General features: G+C 41.0%; 1 protein-coding gene and 1 long non-coding RNA gene across 5 annotated transcripts in view; both read left to right on the top strand.

Annotated features, from left to right (window-relative positions):
• Positions 1-11,038, top strand: part of snx29 (sorting nexin 29) — an 87,437-nt gene that overhangs the window by 25,931 nt on the left and 50,468 nt on the right. The gene's annotated exons all lie outside the window — the stretch shown is intronic.
• Positions 779-6,415, top strand: LOC112487324 (uncharacterized). The gene is made up of 2 exons (XR_003050322.1): positions 779-2,571; positions 6,285-6,415. It is a non-coding gene; the product is annotated as an uncharacterized LOC112487324 (long non-coding RNA).

Here is an 11,038-nt window from a genome sequence, read left to right as displayed (position 1 = left end):
AGGCTGAGGACTTAAAGACATTCTCAGGGATTTAGCAGAACCACCATGGCCAGGACAACCCTCTAGAAAAAGCCAACAGTAATCTGTTTTTGTCTCGGCAACTGTGGCGATTTGTGAAAAATGCATTTAATCTGTGCCTTAAAGAGAATCCTTCTTATAATCACTTTATTATCAAGCCTTTAACAAACAGAGGTGACGATCCCTGAAGCTGCATTAGCTGAAAGGAGCTCTGCTACGACTCTGAAGATGAAGGAGTGAAGCATCTCCAGATTCACCGTTCTGCCAGGGGCTGTTTCTGAAACCACACACACACACACACGCACACACACACACACACACGCTCGGTCTCCTCATACCTCCAGGCTGTTACTGTACCTTTTTGGCTGTTGCCACGCTGCCGTCCAGCTCACCCAGGATACACAGATTTATGTGTGAACAGTCTGTCTGTGTTTTATGTTGAGTCTGTAGACCTAGAAAACACACCTGTGTGCCCTGTTTTTTTTTAAACTATTTCTTCTGCTTCCTCCATCTGTCTTAGCCCAGTTTTTGGTTCCACTGTCCTCCTCCTCCCAGTGAAGCCACTGGTGGATGTCTGAGCAGAGCCTCATGGGATTGCAGGTCATTTACTGCACGAGTGCCTGTGGTGATGATGGCTCAGTACTGACCTTCCTCACTGTGGGCTTTAGTGGCGTTAGCAGCAGTTGTCTGGATTGTGCTGAACAGAGAGATGTTGGCTGCAGAGGAAAGACGCAATCGTCCCTTGACACGTTTTTGTTGGCTGCAGAGGGAAGACGCAATCGTCCCTTGACACGTTTTGGTTTGATGACACGTGAAGGAGCCGTAAAGTGGCAAAAAGGAGCATCTGACTGTAGCGTACATACACATATATGTATAAATATTTATTTCTGTAAACTTCTCCTTCAACCCTCAGCCCTTCTCTCAGTTGTTGTCATGCATTTTGCACTGGATATTAATAAGCACATTTTAACAGTGGTGATGTCATGAACTTGGGTGGAACCAAGCGGATATTAATCACAGCTGATGGTTGCTGTGTGACAGCCCACCTACATTGAGTCCCACACACTGAGGCGATAATGAAATTATTGGAGCATCTGTCTCTGTTTTCCTTCGCCCTCTGGCTCTTCTTGTTTTTATTTTCTTCTAGTAAACATTTGGGTGTGGACACAAACTCCCTGGTCAGTTTGTTATTTTCCACTTTGGCCTCATCCTTCTTCTTCTGTTCTGTAATATTTCCTTATCCGTCGTTGATCTGACTTCAGGCCTTTAAAGAGACCAAATAATGACATTGAGGTTTGACGCCCTTCACTGATTCAGGATAATCAACCACAGTTTCCTCTGTGTCTTAGGGACTTGAAAGATGCCAAAGAACGTTTCTCGGTTTTTCATCCCAGTCTGTAAACGTGGGGTTAATATGTTTTGAGGGATGTTGTCTCGGCTCCTTTATGACTTTTATTTCTCTCGTTGGGAGCACTGCTGGGATTTTTGGAATGAATATTGAGGCGACCTGCTCTGCGTTCATCTGCAGCCCTTTGATGTGAAAAACCCCGTGGAGTCTTTGAGACGCTGCGTCTGTGTCTTCTGAAGAAGAAGTGCCACCAGCAAAGCAGCCAATCTCTAAGTCTTTGTGTCAGAGTTCTTTTTTTTCTACCAACTTTTTTTTAATATACTGCAAAAATGTGTGTGTGTGTGTGTTTGACTGGTGCCTCGCTGCTGTGTGATGGCAGAAGTGTCGGAGTTAGGTCTGATTCTCTGCCTATGATTGGTCAGAATGGACTTTAGGAAAGCGTGGATCAGGGTGGAAGAGCATGATCAAACATCTGGACCTCACCCCTCCAACCTTATCTCCACTGCTTTACTGTCCTCTCTGAACCCTCGTCTTTACCGTCAGTTACTGTGGGATAACCAACTGCAGGTATTTAAAACTTTTCTCCTTCTGCCCTTGCGCCCCTCCCCTCCTCCCCCTCTCCACCCGCCTCACTCTGTAGCTGAACCCCTACAGTTCTTCCTCCTCCAGCGTGATAAATAGTACAGTCATCAGTAATCTGAATGAGGTGCTTGGCTTCATTTAGTGAGCTGTAGCAGATGCAGGTGCTTTGGCTCCGTCCTTCCTTCATAAATCTCCCCAGTGTTTGCCTAAAAGCTGTGTAGTTAACACATTAAATCTTGTTTATAATCAAACCTAATCTGGCCCGTGATGCATTTTGGGTTGTTTCTTTTTTGCAGAAAATTTCTGGCAGGTCCATTAGTCACATAGAGTCTGCCCATGGACTTTAATTTTAAACGCCTGATTCAGTCCTCTTTAAACACAATTTATTAAGTTTTAGCTTCATAAATGACACTTTTATGTGGAGTTGAACGGGTTTGGTACAAAGTTTAACTTGTGAAAAGTTGGTGTGCTTCCAACAACTGCAGAAAGATCCACTGTAGGAAAAGAACAGTTGGTTTTCACCCTCAAACTGAGGCATTTAAAGTTACCACTGAGCCACTGAAGTGGACCTGGGTCCAGAAGGTTTCAGGTTCAAGTCCACCAGCTGCCAAGTCACCACTGAGGTGCTCTGATCATGTCACCGTCCTCACTCTCTGCTCCCCCACTGTTCACTTTGGTGATGGGTTAAAGCAGAGGTCACATCTGGTTGTGTTCAGTGATGAGCTGTGTCACACTGACAAGGAGTTCACTCCCTTCCTTCATACATTAATACATCAAACAGACAAAAATATAATGTAAATAGGAGACCAATCTGGAGTGCAGTCGCTCTCTCTTTGACTACATTTCTTTTATGAGTCTAGGAAACAGGTAGCATGAAGTGCTCAAAGGTCACGCCCATTCAGCAGCAGCTTCCACCCTTGGTGTAACACAGAGTCAGACTTCTTCTACGCTATAATTTTTTTTTTACAATGTTAGAAACTTCAGGTTCTAACAGTAGGACATTCTTTGATGTCTTAAAGTGAGAGGCTTTCTCTTACAGATTTACAGAAGTCAGATTTATGAATGTTCTTGTGCAAATAAAGAAACTAGTGAACAGCTGGTTCATGAACTCTGTACATGATGTGAACACCTGAAGCTGCTAACAGTTCATCTGTCAACACTGACATGTTACTGACATGAAAGTTAGCTTTTATTTTCACTTGGTTCCAGTGCTCATTTCTTTATCAATTTTACTGAATAAAATCTGAAGTTCTCTTCTTTTTATCTTGGTATATAACAGATTCGCTCCTCGTCGTAGAGTCAATATCAAAAGCATTTTCACAGAAGCTTTATTTAATATTAAACACTGCAATAAAAGCCTCGTGCCAACTCTTTTCTCACTCTTGCTGCCTGCATTATCTCACTTTTACATAATGCTTTTGTCCTGTCCTCTCTGTCCATCTTCCACCGTCTCTGGTCCGTGTTAGTCTTGTTTCCCAGTGTCAGTTTCATTAATAATCCACACTAATGCAGTGAGTGTGTGTCTGTGTGCTTCTCTGTGTATTTTTGAATGTGTTCTGGACCTTTGAGTGGCCAATGAATGCGGCGCCAGCAGCTAATGGCTCACATTTGGAGCAGCATGTGTGACAGTGCAGGGATAATAATGGAGTTGGTCAGAGAAAACACAAACACTGAAGTCCGATTCAGAGTGGTTTCTCCTTCCACCACAGGAGCTTTCAAACGGTGTGTTTTTCTCTTTAGCTTCATCCTGGTTGTCTAGAAGTGGGGAGAAATTCAAGTTTGATTTTTTTTTTTTTTTAGGAAGCTGTATATACGAGAGAAGTTGCTGGAACTTCCTGAAAGTTGTTTGCTTAATGACCATGTGTAGGTGATTTGCACATAGCATTGATGAGAAGTGTTTTTGTCTTGTTGGAAACCGTTGTCTTAATGTGTGTCTAAACAGTTTCAGACTGGGCCCTCCTCCTGCTTTTCAAAAGTACTTCTCTCTTGATTGTTTTGGACAAAGAGGAACCAGAAGAGACTGCAAATAAGTTGTTATGATTTAAGAACCCCTGGATAATCTTTAAGGTTAGATCCCTAGGGGGGCAGCGAGCCAGTCTGTGCTGAATGAGTCACAGCCACGTTGGAAAGTTTGTCCAAACTAAACCTGTTGTTTTCTGACTGAGCGAGGGGAGAGATTTCAGGTGTTGCTGATTGAAACTTTCCATCAGCTGCAGTGATTGGAACCTCGCTATGTAATAATGTCCTCATCTCCTGTGTAATTGGCTCTCGTGTTGATTAAATAGCATATGCAGTTGCTAATGATTGTTTTGGAAGTCAAGAAGCTGGAGCTGTAATTTCCACTACACCTGTCATCGTTATGAATGGTAGCAACAGAGTGTAAAAAGAAATCCTGATTAAGGACTGAATGCTGAGGTGACACAGGTCTGGTTTAACACCTGGGCCTGGTGATATCGCTCCTGTGTTCAATGTAGAGCTAATGGGGAAAGTTTTCAGTCACGTCACCCAGCAGGAAACTGGGCTCGAGTTACTTCATCTCTGTCCATGTAGAGGTTTGTTTTTCAGCTGGTGCCTCTATTGTCAGTTGATTATTTGGGTCGTATACACTTTTGTTTTTCATTTTCCAATAATTATTTATTTATTTATTTTAAAGACACAAGGCCATAGAATATGGCTGCCGACTCAGGTCCATGGACAGTTCACACTTTTCTGAAGAGCAGGTTTGGCCTAATTTTATAAATAAGTTACCTTAAAGTTAACTTACAAATAGCCAGAATTTCAAGTACAACCTGTTTGACTGATCCACAGGTCAGTTTTTCACCACCCCTAGATGGCAGTGTGTCCATGTGTGGCTCTATAACAGTGTCAGAAAGAGTCATACATTCAGTGTCAGGGCTTTGTTATTTATTTTGACACTAATGACCTGTGAGCGAATGGGATGTTCACTGTGGTGACCTGACCTCACTGTATGAGCAGATGATCATTGTTTTGACTAAACCTCTGACAAATGATGGCAGGATCAGCACCATGGACAGTTCACCTGCTCTGATACAGCCTGATAAACATGGCTTTACTCTTTGTATCTGTTTAGATGCGTAGTAGTTGGATCTTAACCAGTCAGATATTCCATTTACTGAGTGGAACTGTTCTCCTTCTCCCACCAACACGTTTGTCCTCCTTCTCTGCTCCTTTAATTAAGTCCTGGCTTTTGTTCCTGAGGCTCAGATGGAACCAGTGGTCTGTGTCATTTTTTCACTCCTCCATTATGGATCAGCTGCACGAGGTTCATCTGCAGTTTTCTGGTTTTTAATACAGAGGTGTAGCTTAATGTTTGCCTAAAATAGGTAAAGTTTAGCCTCGAACCCCTGACATTCAGGAAAAAAGTCTCAATGTTTTCACCCAAAGATGTCAAAAAATATAAAGAATATTCCTGGAATGAAGGTTCAGGTATTTATTGAAGTTCTTGTGTTATTTGTTACTTCAGATTTACAAGTATGACATGGCTGAAATCTTAAGCCTTTGAAATAGTGATAACAATAATAATAATATAAATGAGAGGTTTTAAAACAGGTAAAACCTCTGATGGCACAAATTTATCTCAAGTACTGTAATGTAAAGCTCTAAACAGCCTAAAAATAATGCTAATAAAATCTAAAATAATCTATTGGTAAAACATTAGAAGCTGTAGTCAAAACTACAGTAAAAACAGCAAATAAATACTCTTGATACTAGAAAAAAGCTTAATCTTAATCATGCAGCTACCAAAAAAATCACATTAAAAGAGAAATTAGTTAAAAGTCAAAGAAAATGGGAAACCTTATCTATAAAACAAATTAGTTTGTGGGAGTAGATTTTAAATCCATGATAAGTTGTCCAGAATATTTAGCTCTTTGAGAACTGTTTACCAAAAGAAAGTTTTAGAGGTTGTTCTAAAATATTCTAAAAGTATCCAAAGGGTTTAGACAACAGTACTTCATCATCATCAGTTGTCCTTGATTATGTTTTGCAGAAGGAGCCAGTGATGGATTCTGGGAGAAAAATTACTTTCTCTTCTCTAAAAATATGTATCAATCTGTTCAGATGAGCTCAGTGAAGCTTCCAGGAAATAGATTCTACAGCCATTAGGAAATTATACATCAGGGAAATCAAAGCATAACCATTAAAAAAAGGTGGAAACAAAGCTATAGTCAGAGAATATTAGATTCAGTCGTCAGATGTCATGGACTTGGGGTACTTGAAAAAAAAAAAAAAACCTCCCTAGATATCGAACTGAAAGGAATAAATCGCCTTTTCTTTTTTTTGCTGCAGTGGTGGTTTAGTGGTTAAGGAAGCGGAGGTTCTCTGATCATGTCACCGTCCCCACTCTCTGCTCCCCCACTGTTCACTTTGGTGATGGGTTAAAAGCAGAGGTCACATCTGGTTGAGTGCAGTGGTGAGCTGTGAACACAATGACAAGGAGTTGACTTTCACTTTAAAATAACCATCTCTGTCATATCAAAGGGATCTGAAGTTATATTTAGTGAAAACTAAAACCATGAAAAATGATCCGTGAGCAACAATAAATGCAGAGAAGGAACAGCAGCAGCAGTCACCCACTGACTAAAATGACAACCTTACACTAGCAGATAAAGTAAAAATGTATCAAATACATACAATTTTACATTTATTTTTCAACATATTCTTATGTTAAAGTTTCTTTTCTTATTAAAATTAGCAGCAGCTTAAAGATAGCTAAAAGGTAGCTGAAAGTTAGGAAAACCAGCTGGATTTGACCAAGGTTGTTAGGAAAGGACCTGGTCATTATGATTCATCGGCCTCTGCCAGTTGAATCCCTCTTTATATTTTTCTTTTCAACTCTAATCACTAACTTACACCGTGGTTGTACCTCAGACCTCAGCTCCGCTGCTCACACTCACTTCCTGTCACAGCCAGCTCCTTCTCATTATTCCATCTCATTCTCTCTCCTTTACATCCTTCTTTGTGTCTCTCTGTCATTTTCAGCAGCTGTCACCATCTCTCATCCTCTCTCTCCCTCCTCTCTCTCCCTCTCTCCTTCCGCTCCTAACAAAGAGCTCCTGAATTATACTTGCTGATTGGTTGCAGAAGCACAGCCCCTATATGTCATCATCTTTTTAATGTAGCATTATGAGCTGAAAACTGAATCCAAATAATGGACTGGTTATTAGTCCATTAAAAATGAGTGACCCCTTTATTCACCCTCCCCACCCCCCCCCCCCCCCCCCCATAACACCTCCCAAAAAGAAAACCTGCAGGAAATGTCGATTTTCTTCATCCTGGCTTTAATGTCCTTGGTGTGGTGCACACACACATGGACACGTCATCTCAGTATTGTTTACGGATGTTAGAATATCTACAGGCAGTAATGCTTGGCAGTGTTTTACATTTAGCGCTGAGGGCTTTGACTTGGTGGGAAGTTTCCTTGACAAAGAAGTGAAACAATTGCAGTATTCTGGAAGTAATGATAAAGCCTCCGTGTTTTCATATAAAAAAGTCCTTAGTCTTAAGACAATTAAAATAAAAATATTTATGGAAATAAAGCTATTTTACCTTTGTATTACAGTTAACACTTTTATAACTCAGTGTCAAGCTTCACATTTTATAGACTTAGTTTTTAGTTTTTTTTTTACATTTGTATCTGTTGTCTTCATCTCCATAAACAACGTAAACATGAGCTGTCAGCTCGGGTGGCTCCCAAACCCTGGAGCCTTGGTCTTCTGCTGTGGTTAGCTGAGCGCTGGATTGTTCAGCTCTGAACTAGAACCTGGACCATTTCACTTGTGCTGTTAAGTCGGTCCGACATCGTGTCGCTGTAGAATCTCATCACAGTCTCTCGTCTCTTCTATTAGAACCTAATGGCAGTGCGTCGCCTGAGCGCCTGCATTAACAGGATCATTAATAGCAGATGTTCATGGTCCTGGTCCAATAATATCTCCATATCTCCGTGAACGTTCTCCTGAGAAATGGTGGAAGCAGTAGAAGCTGGGATAAGTCCAGAGATTTGAAAAGGAGGACCGTTGGGGGCCATTACATTATTATAAAGGTTTATATGAATAAAAAAGCAACTGGACTGAGTCAACATCTGAAGTCATAAAAATGCAGCAAAGAGAGAGAGAATTTGCATTTGTAATGATGACAAAAAAATGACATGAGTGTCAAAGGCTTAAGAGTGTCAAATTAGCCCATGAAGAACACTATCACGGTCCTAATTAGAAGAAGTTGTTCAGTTAGAACTGAGCCACTGCCTGCTCTACATGTGATGATGTGTTTGTCACATGATCACCTCTGGATCCTTCATTATTCTGGTTCTCCTGTCAGGCTGTGGCGTTAAACTCCAGCGTGTGTCTACGTCTGGGCAGCGCTCCGTGACAGACGGTGTCCAGACCTGCTCATTTGTTACCACGGCTTTCTGTTACGCTGTAGCTCAGCCGTTGTACACCTGTAAATGTCAGGGCCGCTTGTTTGTGCCTCCCTGCTTCTATTCTGGTGGCCTCTGATGATGTATGACATGAACCGTCACTTTGTTTTCTTCTTCTGTGCATGTAGTATTTGTACTTACTGCGGTGTAGAATGGAGGAGCCACACGTGCTGTGACAGTAAGGTATTAGACCTGACCTGGATTTGAACCCTGCCCCGTTTTCTAACCTCCCTCTCATACTGTACATTAACCTTTAGTTCAAGGAGTGGAGTTGACAGCTGTGTTTTCACCATCCACTCCTGCAGCTCTCCTCTCTCACCGCCCTCAGACTCTGACTGCGTTCCTTCACTGATTCTCTTCACATTCTTGGATATATTTTTTTTATAAATATTACGAGTTTTTGTTTTAGCTTCTTGGTAAATTACTGCTGTAGCTCAATTTTTACATTTACTTTTCCTTGGACTTTCAGCTGGTTTAACACATTTAGTTTTCCTTGGACTTTCAGCTGGTTTAACAGGTTTCAGCAATTCTTATTCTTTGTTTGCTGACTTTTAAGTATTTTCTAAGTACTTACAGTTTGTCATTGTTCATTGGTTGGTTTTTTATATTATGTTTAAAGTACTATGTTAACTTTAACTAACTTTGGCTTGTTTTATGATACGTGCAAACAAATGTCTTTATCCCATATGTCTTATTATCGTCGATCCGAGAGTTTATTTTGGGAGTTTAAAAATATCTCAGGTTTAACTTTAACTTTCTTTCTTTCATCTCAGATTTAAATACAAAACTGTTTTTTTAGCTCCTTCTTGGCCAACATTGAGCTTTTTTCTGTATTTTATGCTTATTCTGACTGTTCTACTCATTCTGAAGTTATGCTTTGTCAAGTTTTGACTTGAACTTTTAAATTAAGTTTTTTATTATGATAATCTTCTTCTTCTTATTATTCATGCTCTATGTTTTAGTTTTATGTTTAAAATGTTTTGCTCCTATATTTTTGTCTTTGGTCAGTCCCACGGATGAATAGGTAATCTGAACCTGAAAGGTGGAGATTAAATTAAATTACAGATTCTTCAAAAACACCATATTGCTGACCCCCTCCTCCCTAATATCCAGTGTTGCTGGACGTCCCCTTTAATGCCCCCCCCCCACCTTCTGTCTAATTGTAGTTCTGTGTTTTTTGCCACTCAGGGTGTAAGTAGTGCAGGTTGTTAAGAAATTGACCTCTTTAACCTTTCTCATTAGTCATCGGTGTTAAATGGCACTCGGTCACTGGGCGTCTCTAAACAAATTGCCTGTGTAATTAGGTTGGATATTAGCAGCACAGGTGCCCTTTAACAGCACACACTCTATTAACGTGGCAACAAAAAAGCAACAGCATTGACTTTCTCCAAATGGCAGTCGATTAACACAACTACTGCCCCGACTGCTGGGAGACACCAGGAGGCGTCGGTGGATTGTTGAGTTGATTATCACGATATAAGAGTGAGATTTTGAGCCTGTTTTGTCAAGAGCAAAACAACGTAAATATACAACAATATAAAAGTTATCAGTAGGATTTCTCAGCTTGGGGATTTTTAGACAATATATGGCTTCACTTTTCTACTGGAAAAAAATCTCCATATGAAGTAAACATGGGATAGGAGGGTTTGTCGAACCACTGTATAAGCTGATGTGTTGTGACTTTGTGAACTATAGTACTTTTACTTTCTAAAACTACTCCTGAGGATTGGATTTTCCCGCCGACTTCAGTGTCAGATAAAATCAGGTAAATGTCAGTACCAACCTTTTCTTGAAATTAAAATCTCTGAGGTCCCACCTGCAAACTAAAGACCCTTCAAATGAATTGATACCACCATATTTCAATTCTCCAGCCAGACCTTGAGTTCATAAAAGATAATTAGGAAATGATCTGCCTTTCCTCGCAGCAGCCTGTGTGTGACACTGTATATGTGGGTATTTGAAATATTTACTGATTTTACCAACTGCTGGATTTTCTCCCTGCTCTGTGAGGCTGTGCATTTGGAGGCTCAACGCCGTGAACGTGACGATTGTGCTAAGTGATCACAGATCCCAGTGTGCATGCAGTTGGTTTTTAATAGTTGAGGTTTTGCTGTGCGTGACTCAGTGAGTGTGTGAGTGAGCGCGGTGTGAATGCTTAATAACTCCTCTAATAGGTGGCAGCAGATTGAGCCGTGATGTTTCTCCAGCTCAGACACTTTTAGGTCAGAGGCTTTTCTTTCTTCTAATAATTGGTTTGATCAAAGGAGTCGTTAGGAGACACACACACACACACACAAACGCAAAGTCAGTGACACACCCAACCACACACACATACACTCAGATACACAAACAAGCAGACACACACAAATATAGAACCTCAACTACACACACTGATACACACACACACACTTAAACATGCACAAACACAAATACATGCACACAAGTACACACAAGTACACACACAGGGTCAAATACAAACACAGATGCACATAATCCTAACCTTATTCTAACCCTCCCTCATTCAGTGGGAGTCTGGACAGAGTCTCCACAAAGACACAAACACACACACACAGTGAGGACAGTGGTCTGATCATGTCTCCGTCCCCACTCTCTGCTGCCCTTACAGCTGCCCACTGGTCACTTTGGTGATGGGT

Source organism: Cynoglossus semilaevis, chromosome 8, assembly GCF_000523025.1.
Source record: "Cynoglossus semilaevis isolate Cse_v1.0 chromosome 8, Cse_v1.0, whole genome shotgun sequence".
Classification (NCBI taxonomy): domain Eukaryota; kingdom Metazoa; phylum Chordata; class Actinopteri; order Pleuronectiformes; family Cynoglossidae; genus Cynoglossus; species Cynoglossus semilaevis.
Note: the sequence above shows the minus strand (reverse complement) of the source record. Positions and strands in the feature narration are given on the sequence as shown.